We start from the raw sequence: 20,487 nt of genomic DNA, 5'->3' as shown, positions 1-20,487 counted from the left end.
GACCGTGGTTGCGACTCGCAACCATAACGGCATTACTCGAGACCGTAGTTGCGACTCGCAACCATAACGTCATTACTCGAGACCGTGGTTGCGACTCGAAACCTCATTTTTTTTAAGCTGTTTAAATGTGAACTAAGGATTGGTTTTTGTAATTACTTAGTTAATTTATGAGGATCAAATAATGTTTTACAAAACCAAAATGGCTTTACTTGAATGAGCTTCTGATGTATCATTTCTGGCCAAAGCTGACTTGATGCATCTACTTATCATCCAAGTATTACGAAAGCTGTGTTGTGTGTGCATCATAAGCATGAATGTCTTAATTTCTGGCCAAAGCTGATTTAATTCATTCATAGATGGCATACTCAACAAGTGCATAACTAAAGTGATTGTCTTAATTTCTGGCCAAAGCTGATTTGTTACAACCACTTTGCACATATGCTTAAATGATTACACTTCTGGCCAAAGCTGTTTTGTCTTCGTTTAAGTAGAACTTTAAGTAGTCTATTATTTTGATGTTAATAATAGACATATCACAACCTCTTCACATAATGATCCTTATATTAATGATCCTCAATTAATTTTTTATGATCATTTCGTCAGCCTTATTCTTAGTACCCATTATTTTACTCACTATAATTTTCTTCTATAAGTCTATATCTAATCCACTCTAATTCTTGAATCTAAAATGTTTTGCTTTATTTAAAGTTTCTATAAGAATTAGCTCTTAAAATTAAATCTTTGATTATCTCTTAAGACACGATAATTCTATTGCTCTCTTCTGATAAAGCACTACAGAAGAAAAGTAGAGCATGATGATTAGGATAAATCGAACATGATGTCTCTCATGATAATCAAGAACTCTCTAACATAATTGCTATCACTAAAGTTATTCCAGATTAAGTTTTTCCTAAGACTAATCTATAATTGTGGAATAATCACAAGAACTCCTAAGGTGCATGTCTTCATTTAAAATTATAAATTATAAGGTTAAGTGGTACATGTGAATACATTATAATGTACAATACCATGACCCATAAAGTTAAGGGCTTACGCATGAAAATAAGTACATTTTTCCAGTACATTACATACTAAGATTTTCACTTGTACAATTTGATGCCTTATAAATCAGCTATAACACTCAAAAATACCAAAGTATAACGAGTGTGTTGATAAGCAACATATGTACATAGAAATAAATGTTTGAAACTGGAAAATAAGATGTTATTCACCTTACAACCACTAAAACCTTAAGAGAGGATTGTCCTAAGGTCCATAGACAAATTACAAGTGCTAATCCCAACGTTAAGGTTCTTCAAGGGAAAATCTCACTGCATAATTATGTCATTAGACTAGGCATAAGCAACGAGACTATCCATTATTCTAAAGAACAGTTGGATAAATTAATTAGATAGTAACTTACTAATGATATTTAAGTCTGATAATTTTAATATTCCAATTAACACATGATTAGTTGACTCTAGTTCCATACGTTTCCTTACCAGAACTTGACAAATAACTAACATGAGAGTTAGTGACAAAATTAAATGTTAAGACTATAAGAACCGTAATGAACAATCTTCCAACAACGTTTTTCGATACTTTATATGTTCTGAAGATTAATCAGAATATAGTATCATAATTAAGCAATGTTATGAAGATTGTGAGGTTTGCATAGTCAACATAAAGTCACACTTACCTTAAACTCTCATCTTATTTGTTCTAAATATCTGGATTGAAACATTACTAAGATGAAACTAGATGATACCTTACTTTTTCACAACTTTTGCCATCATGCTAATGAAAATTTGACAAAAGGAAAATGAGACTTATAAATTTCATCCATTAGAACCAAAATTCATGAGAAATCATGACATGGTTAATGAGGATGATTTTTCCATCTAATCTCATTTTAAGTGATTTTAAATCATGATGTTAAAGCCCTAAATATTACTTGGCTTAAGGAATAAGTATGGGTCCATCATAAGTCATTCATTGACATTCGTGGAACTTATTCCAAATGGAATATTCAGACATAATTCATTTATCATTTAACAGACTATCAACTTGTATCTAAATTTTGTCACATATGGCCCACGGTCTTAGAAGAAATTTATTCATACATATACTTTATAAGATTTCTATTAAATATGTCCCTAAGTTTCTTATGACATCTGGACGTTAAAGAAATCAAATAAAGTCTAACATATATGTGATAGGTTCCCACATCACGTAGCTCATTGAAACTTCTCTTGTAGCATTCTAGAGATATTAAAGATCAGTGAGAGCATTAAGTGTCTTAATAATAACTTGCAATAGTTGCAAGAGGTGGGGGAGTGAAAATTTTAAATTTACACCTCTTGTACAAGACATCGCTCCATCATAACACTGTTCTATCATCACCTGTCTCCTTAAAATCTAATGCTACTCTTACAAAAGTTTCATTGTTGCTTAATTGTGGGCACACTTAGATTTCTTACCTAAACTAACATAATCCTCAACAAGAGAAATCACAACGACTAACGTCATTAACTTGTTTCTCTATTAGAATTTGTTGGTCGTTACATATTGACCCTACGCATGCTGAGTTCCTAAAGATTTCTAAGCTCGGTGGGAGCAGTCAAAGTCCTTATCATGATTTGCAAGGAATACAAGAGGCGGGGGGAAGAGTGTCATTAAATTTCACTCCGAATTTAACTCCGATTACACCTCTTGTACACCTTACTGCACCAACTCTTACAAAACTTAGAATGAAAATGATAGCAACCAAACCAAGAGCTAATCCATAAAGCTGAAACTTTTAAAACCCAATAATCAACTCAGGAGGTCATCTAGGTTTAAAAAAACCTACTAACTTTGATGATTACGTAACCTCCCTAATGAAGTTGAAATGGATTTTGGAAATGTTTACTGATCCTATCTCTTCTAATTAAGCCATTAGTGTCAGTCAATCTTCTAAATGGAATAAAACAGTTTTCTAGTAAAACTGATTTTATGTGTTCGTGTAACGTTTGGGTTTTGATTGAATTACCTAAGAGTGTTCATAAATAAATCAAATCCTAATATAAGCGTTAAGACACTAAGAAGCATGATTGATTGTCAAAGGTCATACTTAGGAAGAGATAAATTATCAAAGTTTTCTTTGAGGATCATCACTGTTCTAGTAGATTATAATAGTTTAAAGCTACATTAGATGAACATTAAAAGAATTTTCCCTAACAATGGCTGACACATTTACATGTTCATTAGATAACAACCTAAAGTTTTAAACTGAAGGTTAAAGAACATTTTATTTGTAAGCCAATAATATCCATGTATGGGTTAATGCAAACATCATAATGTGATGAAAAGCTAACGTAATTATTTTCATCAAGAATCAAGTGGATTAATGAACCTACCTCAAGATGAGTGGGAGCAACTAAGATAAACTTGTCTATATAGATGATATTCTCTTGACAAGTATATGTTACATAAGTCAAAGCATTGTTAACACAAACTTTGATATAATAGATCTCAGAGATGTCTCTTATGTAATAAGATATCATAACGTACTGAGATAGACCAAATGGGATATTAGTTTCGTTCCATAAGTTTATCATTAAATGGGTCCTTACATATGTAACAAACAATACTGCTCTCCTTAAGAGGATAATAGGATAAATGAGATTATTTAGTTACGCTTCATTAATTGGAAGCCTTATGTAAGTTCAAGTCTATACTCGTTTAGATATTACTCACATTGCAACACACTAGATATGTCTAGATTAATGTGTAGCATCTAATGGAGTATTACAATATCTTAAAAAGAAACGAGAGACTACAATTTAAAGAAGAAGTGAGAATTAAAACCGGTTTATTACTCTACCTTTGAGATATTCAAAGATGATAAAATGTAATTTCGGGTATATCTTTATGTCAGCAGACAAAACCTATTTTATGGAGGAGTCATAATGCACTGATATTAACAACCTAAGTTATAACGACATAACATAGTCACTAAATGTTGTTGGAAATTTATCAGTGGACTCATAAGTTTATTAACTCCATATAATTAATGTTTTGAAGAATTAGTGTGATAAAGTCAGCTACCATAACTCCTTGAACAGTAACAGTTCAATAGGTGCTGCATTAAGTTTCGATACGCAATTAATTATTCGTTTATGAACGAATTGAGGAAACTAAGTTTTGTATCGAATACATTCATGATATGCTTAAGGATCCTATAACTGAAAGGCTATTACCCATAAGTCTTATTAAGAGAGCTCATAGACGGGTATTAATTAATGGCCATGCGCAATTGCATATCGTACTATGAATGTCTAAGTATAAGTTAATTTTTCCTCATCCGTTTGGTTTTGTATGTCTCTAAGAATATGTCAAGCTAGCATAATGGCATATAGACAAATATAGTTACAAATCAAACAAAGGGCTTACGTGTATTTTGATCATGATGATTAGGTTTTAAATTAAGGCTATAGTATGATTAATGGGGGTCCCGAGTCGCATAATGATTCAACGGCTGTATTTTTCTGCTATAGTACTTGTTTAAGGCTAAAATGAGTGTTAACTCCTGATCAGGCTTATCTAATACTCATAGTAAATGATTACTCGGCTAAGTGGGAGAATGTAAGATTAAATATATTACGTATTAATATTTAATCTATAGCCATCATAATCATTTACATTATAGAGATCAAAATATATTAGAACCTATTAAGATAATTAGTTGGTAATTGTTGATGGACCATATTACCCTTATTAACTAATTAGGGTTTCCTCCTGGGTGCTTATATAAGGAGAGTTATGTGGAGGTTATGGGGTTACTCAGTTACACAATTACACCACCCCATTAGCCATAACATCATAATGTTCGACCTCCCTCTCCTACGGCCGATACCCTTTTCGGTTTTCTTAGTCTCCATCATTATATTGCACCCTAAGGAGGAACCCGACCAAACTGACAACTATGTCAAACACTATTGCTGCATCTACATCTGGATTCTCTGCTGGCCTGTGCTGATGCAATCAAAGGTATGTTCACATGTTTTCCTTCATGCACAAACAGAACTGAACCAACACTAGAACCAAAATTTATACTAGAACTCTATGTAGGAAAGTAAGGGTTTATGATACTGCCTTCCGAGTGGCGAATGAACACTAAAAAGTACCTGAAATGCACTTTAAATGCAGAATTCTGCAGAATTCAGCAAAAAATCAGCAAATAAATATCAAAATACTATACAGAAATAAGGTCTAGATGGCCAGAATAACTTTTAAAGTGTCGGGAATGAAATCTGTCATAAAAAGTACCTCATAACTCACAAAACTGCGCAATTTAGCACTTTAACGAACCGACCACCAAACGAATAACCGGACACTACCCAAAACACCAAAAATAAACTAGAAGCATTGATTTTATGATATAAAGCTAGTTATGGTAATAAAACACCTTAAAAATCATAAAAACACATAAACACACTTAAACTAACTTAAACCTTCTAGTTTACATCTTTCACCCTAAACTTCCAAGAATTTACATTTTACCCCCCCTCTATCCTAACCGGCCCCATATGCCCCCCACCTCTTTTTTTCATTAAAATATTAAGTTGTGATGTCTAGATATGGGACATATAGTCTAAAGGGTCTTGCAATGTTGGAAGGAAGTTATTATAAACCAAAGAACACTACCCTTATATATTCACTTCAAAAATTTCTGTCATCTTCCTCTCTTCTCTCCTTGTTCTTGGCTCACCCAACTACCCACACAACACCATTTTTCACTCATAATCAAGGCCATCTAAGGTGATACAAAGGTGCTAGAAGGTGTATAAGGAAGGTGTGAAGCATTGGAAGGTGAAGGACCTTTTAAGGAGCTTTTAACCACTTGATTTCATCATTCTTCATCTTCATCCTTCTTGTGCCACTTCCCTAGCCAATAGAGCTAGTAGTAAGCTTTCTAAGCACTATTTTAGTTCATGTTTATGTTATGTACAAGTCACACCATCTAAGAAACTAAACCTTAAAAGATGAAGATGTAAAGATCTAACATAATCTAAATAAAAACAAGTGATTTTAGTGTTATTTGATGTATGTGATGAAGTCGTTGTTGAATCTTGTGTGTATGTGTAGATTTATGATGCTAAAGCTTGTTAGAAGCTTAGATCTAACAAGTTTAAGCATGGATCTTAAAAAATCCATGGTTAAACTTGAAGATGAACTTGAAAAACCTTTATGTAAAGCATGAACTTGAAAGTAAGTATGATTTTGTGTAAGATAATGGTTCCTACAAGTTGTAGATCTTAAAAGTGAAGGATTTGAAAATTCAAAGTTTCAAGCAAACAAAGTTTACTTATAGTGAGTTGTAAGTTGTAAAGATGGAATTTTTATAAAAATGGTTATTATGGAATAAAAATCATGTTTTAGAGGTTTATGGAACTTGATAAACATCATGCTAAAAGACTACAAATTTTTATAAAACTTTCAAGTTCACATCTTTATGAAAGGTATTTTTATGGCATATGGTAAGTTGTTGATGATTGTTGATGTCAGTTAATGATTTTTGAAAAAGAAAATGATATGTTTAAAACATAGAAACCTCCATTTTTCAAAGGAAACTATGGCAAAATTTTTGTAGAAATTAAACACTTAGTACAAAATTTGCCATAATTTTTGGTATAAAAATTACAAGTAATGGAGGTTGATTTTCAAGAATAAAAATGACTAAGTATATATTTAGGAAAATATATATTTAGAAGTCACACAAATTATGTGCTATGTGTATATTAATTGTATTAGTTACAATAAAAATTAGGAACTTGAAAATAATATACCTCACAAAATACCAAAAATTGTAATTTGAGTAATTACAAAAGAATTACAAGAAAATAAATATATAACTTGCACACAAATATTGGACAATTCGGACAATGGACACCTTGGATAAAATATATAAATATTCTGGAAATTTAATTCGTATCTTGACAAACTTGGTAAACGGTACTTTCAAAACCGAACAAACGACAAAGTATGTATTTTTACAATTATTATGAAATATATTATATTTTGTCAACTTGAAAATATATTATTTTGAGTGTAAGAAAATGTATATTTTCATAAACAACTCAAAAATATATTATTTTGGTGGAAACTAAAAATATTTATTTTTCTAACTTTGATCTTAAAAATATATTATTTTTAAGATATATGTGAATATATACATATTTTATCAAGTCAAATTGTAGATATTTTTCTATAGAATTTTCTTAAAACATACATATTTTAAGAATATAAGAATGGGGATTTTTAATTGTGCAAAAACAAGATTCCGGAAAATTATACATAAATTAAGTATGAAATACTTAATAAATACAAGAAAATACGCATTCGTATACGTATAAATACATACCAACATATACTACCAACACTTGGTAAAATACCCATATACAAGTATTGCACATAAACATGAGAATACGAAGTAACATACTCATAATACAAGTATACCTATACTTGGGAGTATGTATAGATGTATAATACTCAATAAAGAATATGTTGGTTATGGAATCCCCAAACATACGTATATGAGAGCCATACGGAACAATGAGTTAAAAATATATCATTTGTAATAAAACCCCCGAATAATTGCATGAAAGTAATATAAGTTAAAATATAATTATTTTAACTAATATATTGAATTTGGAACTATGAAAATTATATATATACATCGTACACCGAACGTGTAACTCAAAATAAATACAACTCCAAAACAAGCCCTAATAAATAAATAAGGCTAAGAGTAGTTACACAACCTAAGTGTCTAATAAAACATAGCACGTGTGTAGGTAGTGACACGACTCGTGGATATCAACTTTGAGTGCACAAGACTACGGACGCAAACTTGTGAGTTCATGTCCCCTTTTTTCTCTTAACTGTTGATGTGTGTGAGTGTCATAGATTTTTAATATATATTTTAAGCCCTTTAACACTTTTTAGCCAAGTTTTAAATTTATAAAACACGATATTTACTAACACTAAACAAACATATGGGCAAGTGCACCCATCGTGAGCGTAGTATAGTGTTGGTAAGATACTGAGGTCGTCCAAGGACACAAGAGCTTTTAGTACCGGTTTATCCTCAACGTCCAATCAACTCAAAAGTTAGAAAAAGGTTTTTAAACTAGAAAAATAAAACTAACTAAAATGCTGAAAAATAAAAATAAAAATAAAAACAGATAGACAAGATGAATCACTTGGATCTGACTCGTGTTTAGTGTAACCTTTGATTATTTCTGCACTTTTGCACTTTTTAATAGATTATCTTAGTTATTGTAGTAGGCCCCTCTTTTGAAGGTGACGTTACCCTCAACCCAGTAGTTTGAGTCAGCAAGGATACAATCCTAAAGGGTCGGATTATTGAAAGATAATTAATTAAGTTATTAATGCATAATGTGGTAGGCCCCTCTTTTGAAGGTGACGTTACCCTCGGCTAAGTAGTCTGAGTCAGCAGGGATACAGTCCTAAGTAGCCGGGTTAAAGTTTTAATAGCAGCTTACATATGAGGGGATCAAAGAGTTTGGACCCTCGCCATCCAATACCGGTGGGTATTGAAGGAGGTCCTACTAAATTTGACCTAGGTCCTTGTAGGATCTATACACTGAACAAGGCAAGACTCTTACCAAACCATTCCCTTAACCACCGACCAGGTAGCCAACATATCTCCATATAGACCGTGGAGATATGAATGGTGAAAATCTTTTATTTTATATAGACAGTAAAATAATGCCAAGACACCACAGACAAATGATAAGGAAGATTCACCTTCAACATAAGAAACTAGTTATTAAAGTCATTAATACATAACCAAATAAAAAGTGTGAAAAGATTAAAAATAAAAAGTATTACACTAGACCCTTTTCTTCACCAAGTGATGTAAGAGACTTAGGCAAACATGGCCTTTGATTGTCAAGAACTCTTAAGATCAATCTTGGTTCCCGAGACTACTCACACACTCTATGATGGATGATGGATGATGGTGGTGGATGATGGAGTTGTGGTGGTGGTGGAGTGTGGGTGAAGTGTGAGAGAGGTGGTGTGCCAAGGGATGGTTTGCAAATGAGCTAAGCACCCCTGTTTATAGCCTGAACAGCAGCTCGGGCACGGCCCCGTGTCCATTGGGCACGGCCCCGTGTCCATCCTCCTTCTCTTTCTTCATTAATTGCAGTTTGTCTGCATTAGTTGACCACGCCCCCGTGTCCGCTGGGCACGACCCAGTGTGCAGAAGCGTATCTGTACTATCAAGATTTACTCAGATTCTACGAATCTTAGAGTTGACCACGACCCCGTGTCCGCTGGGCACGCCCCCGTGGTGGGTGATAGAAGCTTCTACAACTTTTTGTTTTCTGCAGATACTTGGGCACGTCCCCATGCTCAGTGAGCCTTCTGTTCTCTTGTTTTTGCTTGGGAAGATGTTGTCGGGGGGTCGGGCATGCCACGTTTGTTCCTTTTCTTGTATTTATGTTAGATTTAGCTGTCTTTTTGCTTCTTTTGTTCATTTGAGCTCATTTTATCCTGAAAATACAAAAGGAAGACAAAAACACACTTTTCCAACATTAGTACTAAAAAATGGTTAGGTTTATGCCACATTTGATGTAATTTATATGTTGCATTTTGTGCACATCAAATACCCCCACAGTTGAATCTTTTCTTGTCCTCAAGCAAAACTCTTTATAATGTGGCTTTACACTCACAAATGGAATGGGTAGAAGAGAAGGTTTTTTAGGCTTGTCATAAAGTGTCGGGATTTCCAAGATTCTTTATTAAGTTTTATTTTTATTTATTTACAATCCTATTCGTCATGATTTATTTAAAACATTACATAAGATAAATTACTTATTAGGGCATAACATGCCTTTTTAAAATTCCATTTATATACAAGTTCACATACCTCATGGGGGATCACTCAATACTCGGCCGAAGATATGTTTTAGTGAATCACTCGAGAGCGGCATGGAACTTACTCCTACCATAAGCTTGCCAAGCAATCGATCGCCCTCCTTTTTAACTATACACCTTTGTAAATATCAAGAGGACTTTTGGGTTAAGGGTTAGGCTTGGGTTAAAGGTAGGTGGTTGGGTTAGTGGTTAGTAAAAGGGCGAAAGGCGTAAAAAGCGTGTTAGTGCATTCATCTGTCGTCTTCGTCTTAATATCGAGTCTCGGGTTCGTTGCGGTTTTGATCAAGGTTTATGTCATCATCTTTGATGATGACATCACATGAGTGACATCATCATCTTATCATTCACGAGAAAGTCTTCATCACATGAAGACAAATTGATGCATGGTCCGATGAGAGGCATTGGTTTAATGGTCCAATCATGTGGAGCTACCCTTTGAAGAACAAATTGTTTGAGAGGTAACCGTTTGAAGACTACTATTTGAAGTCAACTGTTTGAATTTAACATGTAATCGTTTGAAAGCTTGGCCGTTTGAGGCCTTTCGTTTGAAAGTTATTGTAACCGTTTGAAAGAGTTTCAAACAATAGGTTGAGTACTATAAATAGATCTCAAACTGTCAACATTTGTAACGACTGGGTCAATTGATACCAAAGTGCTGCCGATATTTCCTCTCGCTGTAAACTTTGTCAATTGAATATAAAAGAGGATTAAAGTGATTTTGATGCAGCGCGTGAAACGAAAAAAATGAAGATTACACGTTGATTCTACGAATACCCGTGTAGTTCTTCCCCAACCCCCAAATTGTAACCCCAAAGGCCACGGAATTTGAAGTGAAAAAAAAAACAGTTTTCTCAAAATTCAATTCTGATCTTCTCATTAGCTATAGCAACATATAAATAAAGACTGAAATTCGAAACGGGCCTAAAAAAGATAACGGGCCAAACACACGGCCTAAAACAAAAAAGCCCAAAATAGTTCAAAAAACATAAAAATGCAAATAAGTAATAGAAATAAGCGTTTTTTGGCCCGGACGATGACCCAAACCGCCGTAGGCGTTTGCAGCAAGATGGAGCTCGTTCTCACGTTCGAATCGCCTGGTCGCACGTCCCAAACGGACCCCCGTAGCCCAAGTTAGAGCCATTTTAGTGAAGGCCCTTTTGTTACGCGATCTTGGGCCTCCAAGTACAAAATAGCCCGTTCCTCCACACTTGGGCCCACATCAGATTTTCTAGTTGTTTTCAATTGCGTTTCTTAGTTTCCGCCTCTGAAACGTACGAGGGCTCTTCCGAACGACTCATTAAGATCGAAACCGGTCCTACAAGTGGTATTAGAGCTCAGGACGAGGAGTTCTTGCCATATTCAGCTTGAAAATCTGTTTTTCTACACCTTCTGTTCAAAACCGATACTTTTTATGGTTAAAATTGGCTCAAATCTTCACACTGTGTTCGGAACTGATATCTAACAAAGCCTTGAAAGTTTTAGATCATAATTCGACTTAAAACTGATCGAAAATGTTCATACCGTTTCAAAATGTTCGTGAAATAATGACGTCATAAAACCTTCCGTTTGAAACTGCTGCTTATCGTTTGAAATTGGCTTCCAATCGTTTGAAAATAGATTCTGTCATTTGAAATGCACTTGATCGTTTGAAATTGGTCATGTACGTTTGAATCATCATTTGAAGTGCACCGTTTGAAACCAACACATCGTTTGAAACTGACACACCGCTTGAAAACGTGATGACCGCTTGAAAATATCTTCGTGTTTTGTGTATATCATTAAACATGGTTGTCAGTCGATTTGAAAAAGAGATCATATGATATGATCATATAAATCGGTTCATTAGTGTCCAATCAGTGCTCATGTGTAAAGAGATCATGTGACGGCTCATGTGTGAATAATTAAAGGTTGCATGTTTTGCATATTAAAGGGCTAATCACATATGTTGGATGGAGTTAGCGGCCCAATAGGAATATTATGTGTTTTTAAAAGTGTTGACATAGTATTCAATATAACCAGCCTTAGTTAAGCTCGGCCCTATTATCTAAAGATTTTTTGTCGGCCACTTTAACCAAAAAGGGAATATTATTAAACATCAGTATTGCGGCCCAATGGGATTTTTTAGTGCAGCCCACTAATGTGTTAGTTCAATGTTTATTGTTGTCGCCCAATAAAAATTCGTAGGTCCAATCAAATGGTTGTCAGCCACTCATTGTCAGCCCACTAGTTGTTAGTTTAGTTTTTTTTTTTAGGTTCATTCACATTGACGAGTTAAAATCTATCAGTGCCTATGATGATTGTTGTCGGTTTCTTACACATGTGAAAGATTAATAGTTAATGCAATTTGTAGTTGATAAATTTCACGGCCTAATCACATGAAACCTAATAAACCTGAACACTAGATTTTGCTTATGTTTTACATGTGATGTGATCATTATGAATTGAGTTTAATTGCGATTTACATAATTTTTTTAATAAAAATTGTGAAGAAATTGTTGCTGTTGGCTCATGTGTTTTCACAAGGTTTGAATTTGATCCCAATTCACAGGTGCAGTTCATTTAAATTCAAACTTGTCAGTTCGTTAGTGTGTTCAGGTCGCGTGGAAAGGTCCAATTCATTTGAAAGTCAGTCAGTCTACACGAAAAAGGGCTATTTGTATTTGATTTGGGTCATAGCAGTCCACACAGTTTGTCAATCCTCAGTCCGCACAGAATATTCATCAGTTCGAGTACCAGTTCGTTTCTATTGATTGATAAATCTTTAAACTGATTGTGTTTTATTTGTGCGCATTCAGGTATTTCCCGAAGTATCATCTGATTCTTGAAGCATGGATTCTGAGTTTTACAACGCATTTGCTACAACTCCTGCTAGTCCGACCGACATTGCTAAGAACATGACAATGGAGAATGAAACCGGAACGATGCAAAAACCTCCGAAATTGATGGGAATTGAAGATTATCACGGATGGAAGAAACGTTTCGAGAATTGGGTGCAGGCGAATCATCTAAAAGCTTGGGAGAGCATCGAAACTGAATATGTTAGACCACAAAGCGCTATGAATGTCGATAAAATCATTTCTGAATTCACTGATCAAGAGAGGGAAAGTTATAAAGGTGAAAAAATGATGATCAATCTGTTACAGCAAGCAGTAAAGGAGGATATATTTGTGTTGCTTCAACATGATGACAATGCGTACTCTATCTAGGAAGCTCTTAAGAAGAAGTTTGAGGGAAGTACGGAGATGTTACAGAGTAAAGCAGCGTTGTTGAAGAAAGAGTTTGAATTGTTTACTTGCATGCCTGGTGAAACAACAAAGACTCTCATTGAAAGATAGTGTCATCTTGTTCGCACCATGTCGCAGTTAAAGATTACAAAAACTCCAGCTGAATGGGTTGAAAAGCTTGTTGATGCATTACCACAAAAGGAATGGGGCACATATCTGATGATATTGAAGAATTCCGGACAGTTTAGCAGGCTATCGATTGCACAGTTCATAGAGAAGTTGGAAGCACAGGATCTGGAGCAGCAGAAAATTGCCAGAATGAACAGTTCTACTCATCAGCAAGATATCAAACTTTATTATAAAGGAAATGTTCAAACTGCTGAAGCCAGTCCAAAGATACAAACTGCTTTTAGTGCTGGAAATCAATCTGAACCAAGCAGTCAAGGATCAGTAAACACTAGTGGATTCTCAACGGTGAATCCTCCAAGTGTTCAAAGTGCATCTGCTGGAAATGGACATTCGATTCAGTGCAATGTGGCTCTACATCTTCAAAACGGACAGAATTATACTAAAGAAATTGTAAAGAGTCATATGGGATTACTGGTCACTGCATTGGAAGCTTATGAAGGGTTGATTACCGAAAGAATTGGCAATCCAATGCTGACGAAAGAAGATTATGACCAGATCGATGCAGAGGAGCTAGAATTGATGGACATCAACTGGGCATTGGCGAGTGTTTTGAGGAGAGCTGAAAAGTTTAGATTGGTTACAGGGAGAACTGATTTCTTGGATGCAAACCTTTCTAACTTAGGATTTGCTAAATCCAAAGTTGTTTGTTTTCGTTGCAGGGAGAAAGGTCACTTTAAAAGAGAATGCAAGAATCAGCAGCCAAGAGGAGAAAAGGAATCGTCTGGGAAAGATGATTATTACAGGAAAACCATTTATCAGCAAATCACTCATCAACCGCATCAACAAAAGGAACCTCAGATGGCACATGGAAGAATGATCGAGGATGCAAACAGGAAAGCTTATTATGGCATCATTGATCAAGATGATGAGAAAATGGCTGAAGGTTTTAGCTGGGACAAGTTTATTCCAGCTGATTCAAATGTTAAAGCGTTCATTGCACATATTATTCGAAAGCCAGAAATGCTGAAGGAATGGATGGAAGTGTTATCTGATGAAGAGAAGAGTGAAGATGAAGGATCTGTTTCTTCTGAAAACAGTTCATCAGAAACAAGTGATAGTGATGAAGAGATTGAACAGATTAATATTGGAAAATCTCACTTATCTTCTGATAGTTTTGAATTTTATTTTGCAGAAAAACTGAAGAAACTGAAAGAGAAGAAAGCTGCAAAGGAAATGAAAGAAGTCAAAGTGATTGAGAAGATTGTAGAAGTTGAAAAGAGAGTTGAAGTCGAGAAGATCGTTGAAGTCACAAAACCCTGTCTTAAATGTTTAGAGTCTTGTAAACAATGTATAGGGAAAGACGAGAGGTTTAGTGAGTTAGAAAAGTTGAAAGAACAGTTGTTATTTGATGTAAAGAACTTGAAAAAGTCGTATGATGTATTGAACAGGCATGTGAATGGTCTGGAGAAAACTAACTCAGAAAGAGAAAAAGCTGTGAAGATGCTAAATGCAACAATGATGACAAAGCAGAAAGAGATAAACATGTACATAGAAGAATGTGCAAAGTTGAAGAAAGAATTGGATAATGAAGCAGCTGAGAATGAAAGAATCAGAAGATTGCTGCAAAGTTACAAAGGTTGTGACTACATAATCGACAGAATTTATCCAACAGTTGAAGGTTTTGAGGCATTTAAAGATGAACAGCCAAAGAAGAAGAAGGATAATGGTAAGAAACAGGGTGTCTGTTATAATAAGTGTCCGCCTCCGATTTGGGAAGGGTACTCGCCTAGAAAACCTAACGAGGAAGAACTAAAACAGGCGATTAATATTAAGTTAGAATCCAAGATAACCGATGTTTTACCAGATAATATTGACGTCACGTTCACAGCGCCCGACACAGATCATGAGTCCGATTTGATAAAACGAGTGGTCGATCAGGTGTTAGAAAAGGATGAGGAGTCTAAGTCAAAGTCTGAGTCCGAAAGCTCGTGTCAGTCAGTCAGGAGTTCGAGTTCGTCTGAAAAGAGTTCTAAATCATCGGGAAAACGGGTTTACAGTAAAGAGTTTTTATTGTCAAATTCTAATTTGAATGACGTAACTTTTGAAGTTGCATATACTTTGAATGGTTCTGACAAATTATATTTTGATAAAGAGTTTCCAATAAGAGGTGTTAAACCAGAAATGATTAAAAAGGTTTTCAAATTAATAGAAATTAATATTTCTGAAATAAAAGATTTAAATCTTAATGGTAAACCTAAATTTTACACCTCAAGAGTTCAACAACGACTAAACAAGAAAAAAGGTTACAATTCTGGTTCTGGTTTTCAAAAGAAACCAAACCAAAATCGTAGCTACAAAAAGAAAGGACTTGGTTTTACTCCACCAGAAAACTATAAAAATGGAAAATTTTCTAAACCAAATACAAAATTTGTTTCAGGTACAAGCTCGGAAGAGGAAGCAAAAAGCTCATTCTGGAAACAAACAAATCAAGAATTTCTTGCCGAGAAGAAAAAGAATGGAGCTTTTGTGAAGAAAGAAACAAGAACCTGTTTCCGATGCAATGAAGTTGGTCACATTGCATGGAACTGTCCGAAAGCGACAAACACAAAACAAGAAGTTTCTGGAAAACTGAAACAAGTTGTTGTTGATAAAACCGAGCCACCAACTGAACAATTTAAAGTTTTCAAAAATTCAACATTTGAAGTTGGTGAGTGTTCGAAGAGATTTTACAGGCGAAGTGTGAAACTTGACAACCAAAAATGGGTTGTTAAGAAATCTGAGGTAAAATCTGGTGATGAATCTGATTCCACAAAATCAGAGGAGCCACAGTTTGATGAGAATGATGAAAACTCAGTTCCTTCAATGGATGACGACAACTTTCCACCATTGAGGACTGAGAATTTTAAAAGAAAAGTTGGAAAGATTGAAATCTCAAATCAGTTTTATTCTGATAAGGATAATTTTGATGTTGAGAAGGCTTTTAATGGGAAAGTTAAGAAGATTTTCGGAAAGATGGTTGATGGGAAGGTGAAAGGGGTAAAAGACTTTTATGCTACAAAGAAAGCAACTTACACCCCAACAAAATCTGAATTGAAATCACCCAAGGCTGGTCAGGCTTGGGTGGACATTTTCTTCGGTTGAAAAACCTGACTTGCCGGAGATCCCAAGTTTGTAATCGTGGATCAGGAATCGGCATCATTCATGTATTATGAGTTTGTATGAAAAATTCTTGAAATTGTTAAAATTTTACAGGTTAAATGACTACGCCGGAGCTTCCAGGTTGGTAAGTGCGAAGCAGGAATCGGCATTCTGATTGGTAAAATGGTTTGTGTAGAGGTGTCATACCTACAAGTGGTTTAGAGGTTGCTTGATTGCAATCAGTGAATCAAGGACATTAAGTTGTACTTGATTTACTACATTTGTTAAAACTGACAAGATGATGAACCATATCCCCGTACTTAAACAAGTGGTAAACTTACAAGTGGTAAAAACAAACTCATTTTCCGGAAAAATCATTTTGATTAAAACAAACTTAAGTGTTTTGAAATCTCAATGAGAAAATGGTTTGTGAAAGGGAGAGTTCAGATTGTTTATGCAAAGAGAATGGCAAATTGATGCGATTTGATATCGGTTGTCATATCTCTGTACAGTTTATTTTCAATTTTCTTTAATGTGTTTGCATTTTAGGGGGAGTAGAAATTTCAGAAAATCCAAAAACATTAGAAAATTTGAAAAAGCCAAAAACATGATAAAATCAAAAATGAGTTTTGTTGTATAAAAGAGGAAATGATAGTACATCAGTGGACTATCACAACATGCTAAAGAATTGGAAAGTTTATAAGTGATAAACAATCTTACTGCGGATGTGTCAGTAGATTTTTACACATTTAGTAGATTGTGACGAGATATAAACTTAAATAATCAAACTTGCTTATTCTGTGGGTTAACAAAACTGCTTGGATATATAGGTGACCCCTGAAATCTTGTTTGAAAGATCCCTTATTCTGAGATACTAGGTCTTTATGCTCAGTGATATCTGGGGTATTATCCCGGGACTTCTGCTGTATGGAAGTACTGACCTAGTCCCCGGATAATACTTTCTACAAATGCTTGAAAAAGCGCCGCCCTCAGCAAATCGATGAAACAATAAAATTGATAGTCATTGCTGTTGTAAAAAAGATCCTCTAAAGGGGACCCACCAAAAGTCGAGCCGTCATCTCTCTGCTGAACGGAAGTTCTGACCTGAGCTCTCACGGTTTCGCACCTAACCCCTTACAGATATCATCTGTGGTATACTCACCTGTAAGACTGAATATTGGGATCTGGATACGGGAGTATATTCAAGTAGCGGGACACACAGATAAGTTAGTATCTAAAACATTAATATCGTATCTCGGATCAATTGAATTTTGTGTGAAAATTTAAGTGGACAAATATACTGACAATCTAGGTGAATTGTTTTGAACTGAAAATGGAATGAAGCTTAACGGTGTTGGTGATTTGTCTCAAAACTGATATGATCCTCTTACATGAACTCACAAAAATATTGTTTGTATATATTTCTTCTCTGCATTTCATATTTCTTTCAGAAAATCCAAAAAGATTTTGTGTATGTTTTAGCATAAACTTTTGAAAAATTCAAAAAGATTTTCGACAACTGGTATTGAAAAGAAGATTTTCAAAATTCCGAGTGCTAAACATGATGAGTAATATTTGAGGGGGAGTGTATGTTTGGAATTAAATGTTTTCATAATCTAACCTTATAGTGGTTCATCAGATTGGAAAATCAGTGTTTGTTTTGAAGGAGAGTCTGAATTAGTGCGAGTGTTTATGTTTGAGATATATATGTGAGAGAAATTTACTTTGGGGTAGAGTTTTTGCAGGATAAGATGAAAAGCTGTTAGACGGAAAGCCAGACAACGATCCTAATGCTGATGATGCTGATGATCTGAAGAAATGCCAGCATATCACAAGGGGGAGTCTGAAGACCTGCAAGAAAAGACTAAGAGTGAAGCCCAGAGACAGATCAAGACTGAAGATTGTGAAGACTCGACACTTAAGACTCGTCAACATCTGAGGGGGAGTCTGTTAGTGCATTCATCTGTCGTCTTCGTCTTAATATCGAGTCTCGGGTTCGTTGCGGTTTTGATCAAGGTTTATGTCATCATCTTTGATGATGACATCACATGACTGACATCATCATCTTATCATTCACGAGAAAGTCTTCATCACATGAAGACAAATTGATGCATGGTCCAATGAGAGGCATTGGTTTAATGGTCCAATCATGTGGAGCTACCCTTTGAAGAACAAATTGTTTGAGAGGTAACCGTTTGAAGACTACTATTTGAAGTCAACCGTTTGAATTTAACATGTAATCGTTTGAAAGCTTGGCCGTTTGAGGCCTTTCGTTTGAAAGTTATTGTAACCGTTTGAAAGAGTTTCAAACGATAGGTTGAGTACTATAAATAGATCTCAAACTGTCAACATTTGTAACGATTGGGTCAATTGATACCGAAGTGCTGCCGGTATTTCCTCTCACTGTAAACTTTGTCAATTGAATATAAAAGAGGATTAAAGTGATTTTCTAGTTGTTTTCAATTGCGTTTCTTAGTTTCCGCCTGTGAAACGTACGAGAGCTCTTCCGAACGACTCATTAAGGTCGAAACCGGTCCTACAAAGCATCGGTTTTCGTAAGACTTTTTATTTTTTGTAACTTTTTATTTTGATGAAGCATTTTTTTTTCTCAAACAGAGTTCTTTTTGATAAACTTGTTTGTTTATTTCTTTTGGCTTCATCCTCATCATTTTTTTTAAGGAAGTCATAAGAAAAACCGAGCTTTGTTACTAAAATAAAGGATTTAAAATGAAAAAGGGTTTTGGTGGGTAAAAGGGTGTTTGTTTTGGGTTAAGAAATGAAAAGGTTTAGGATCAAAAGGGTTAACTATGGGGATTTTGGGTAGGTGGTAAAAAAAGAAAAAATAATGGTGTAGAAATAAAAAGGGTTAGTCCTAATGCCTCCATCATTTACTTACTCGGGTTTAAGTTGGTAAGGACCGGGAATGTATCGTCGTGGCAAGTTCTAGAGTCGTAAGAACCAAACGGCTATTCACACAAGAAACGAAAAATGAGCATTTAGTTTAAAGATATGAATTTGTATGCTCAATAAAGGCTCAAAACTCACTTTTTGTGGGAATGGGTTTTTATGTGATCAAGTATATATAATCAAATTTTAACAAAACTTGTCATGCCGTTTCATAATTTTCTTATGTTGGTTCTTTTTATCACGACGCTATCGGTTGTAAATTTGTAAAAATATAACCTTTTTAGAACTTGAAATTCCCGAGTTAAACCTAGACAAGTAAAAGAATGAATTTTTTTTTTTGAAAAAAAATTTGGGGTGATTAGCGGTTCCAATAGAGTTTTGTGTAAGGCTTGTAATTAGGACTTGCAAGATTCAAGGTTTTAGCATCCCCCCACACTTAAATTACACATTGTCCTCAATGTGTCCCAAAAATAAGTTTTTTGGTTGATTGAATGTGTAAAAAGGTGTGAAAAAGCAAAAAAATTTGTTACTGGGCGTCTGGACATGGCCCCGTGGTGTCCGGGCACGGCCCCTTGTTCAGATCGCTAGTAACAGAAATTAGTAAAAGAAACAGAAGCCTGGGCACGAGGGCGTGTCCAGCGAGCACGCCCCGTTTCCAGTTACCTGAACTGGGCATTTTCTGCAGATGGTTGGGCACGGGGCGTGTTGGCTGAGCACGGCCCCGTGCTGAACTTGCTGTAATGAAGAAAAAATGTCGGGTGGCCCTGTTTTTGTGCATGGGGTGCTGGTTCAAGTTTCCCTTGGTATCCTTCACCATCCCGAGTGTGTTTTATTCCTGAAAATTAAAACTAAACTAGAAAACATAAAAAATTAGTCTAAACTAAACTAAGGATAGTTCCGTGGAATGCCTCCGTGGTGCGCCACGTTTATAAGGGTCCTTGGCTAGACCCAAAGCCTGGTCATATGTTACCCAAGTGGGATGTTTTGCATCCCATGCCACACCGTCGGAGAGCGTTATCCAAACTCGAGTCTATGACCTTCATGTAGTTGACCGGGTTGTCGTCTTCTACTCTTTTTCCAACTCCAAACTTCATTTCCTCGTCCCCAATCCTCAATGTTAGTGTTCCATCATTCATGTCTA

The sequence above is a fragment of the Helianthus annuus genome, chromosome 10, assembly GCF_002127325.2.
Source record: "Helianthus annuus cultivar XRQ/B chromosome 10, HanXRQr2.0-SUNRISE, whole genome shotgun sequence".
Taxonomy (NCBI): Eukaryota; Viridiplantae; Streptophyta; class Magnoliopsida; order Asterales; family Asteraceae; genus Helianthus; species Helianthus annuus.
Note: the sequence above shows the minus strand (reverse complement) of the source record.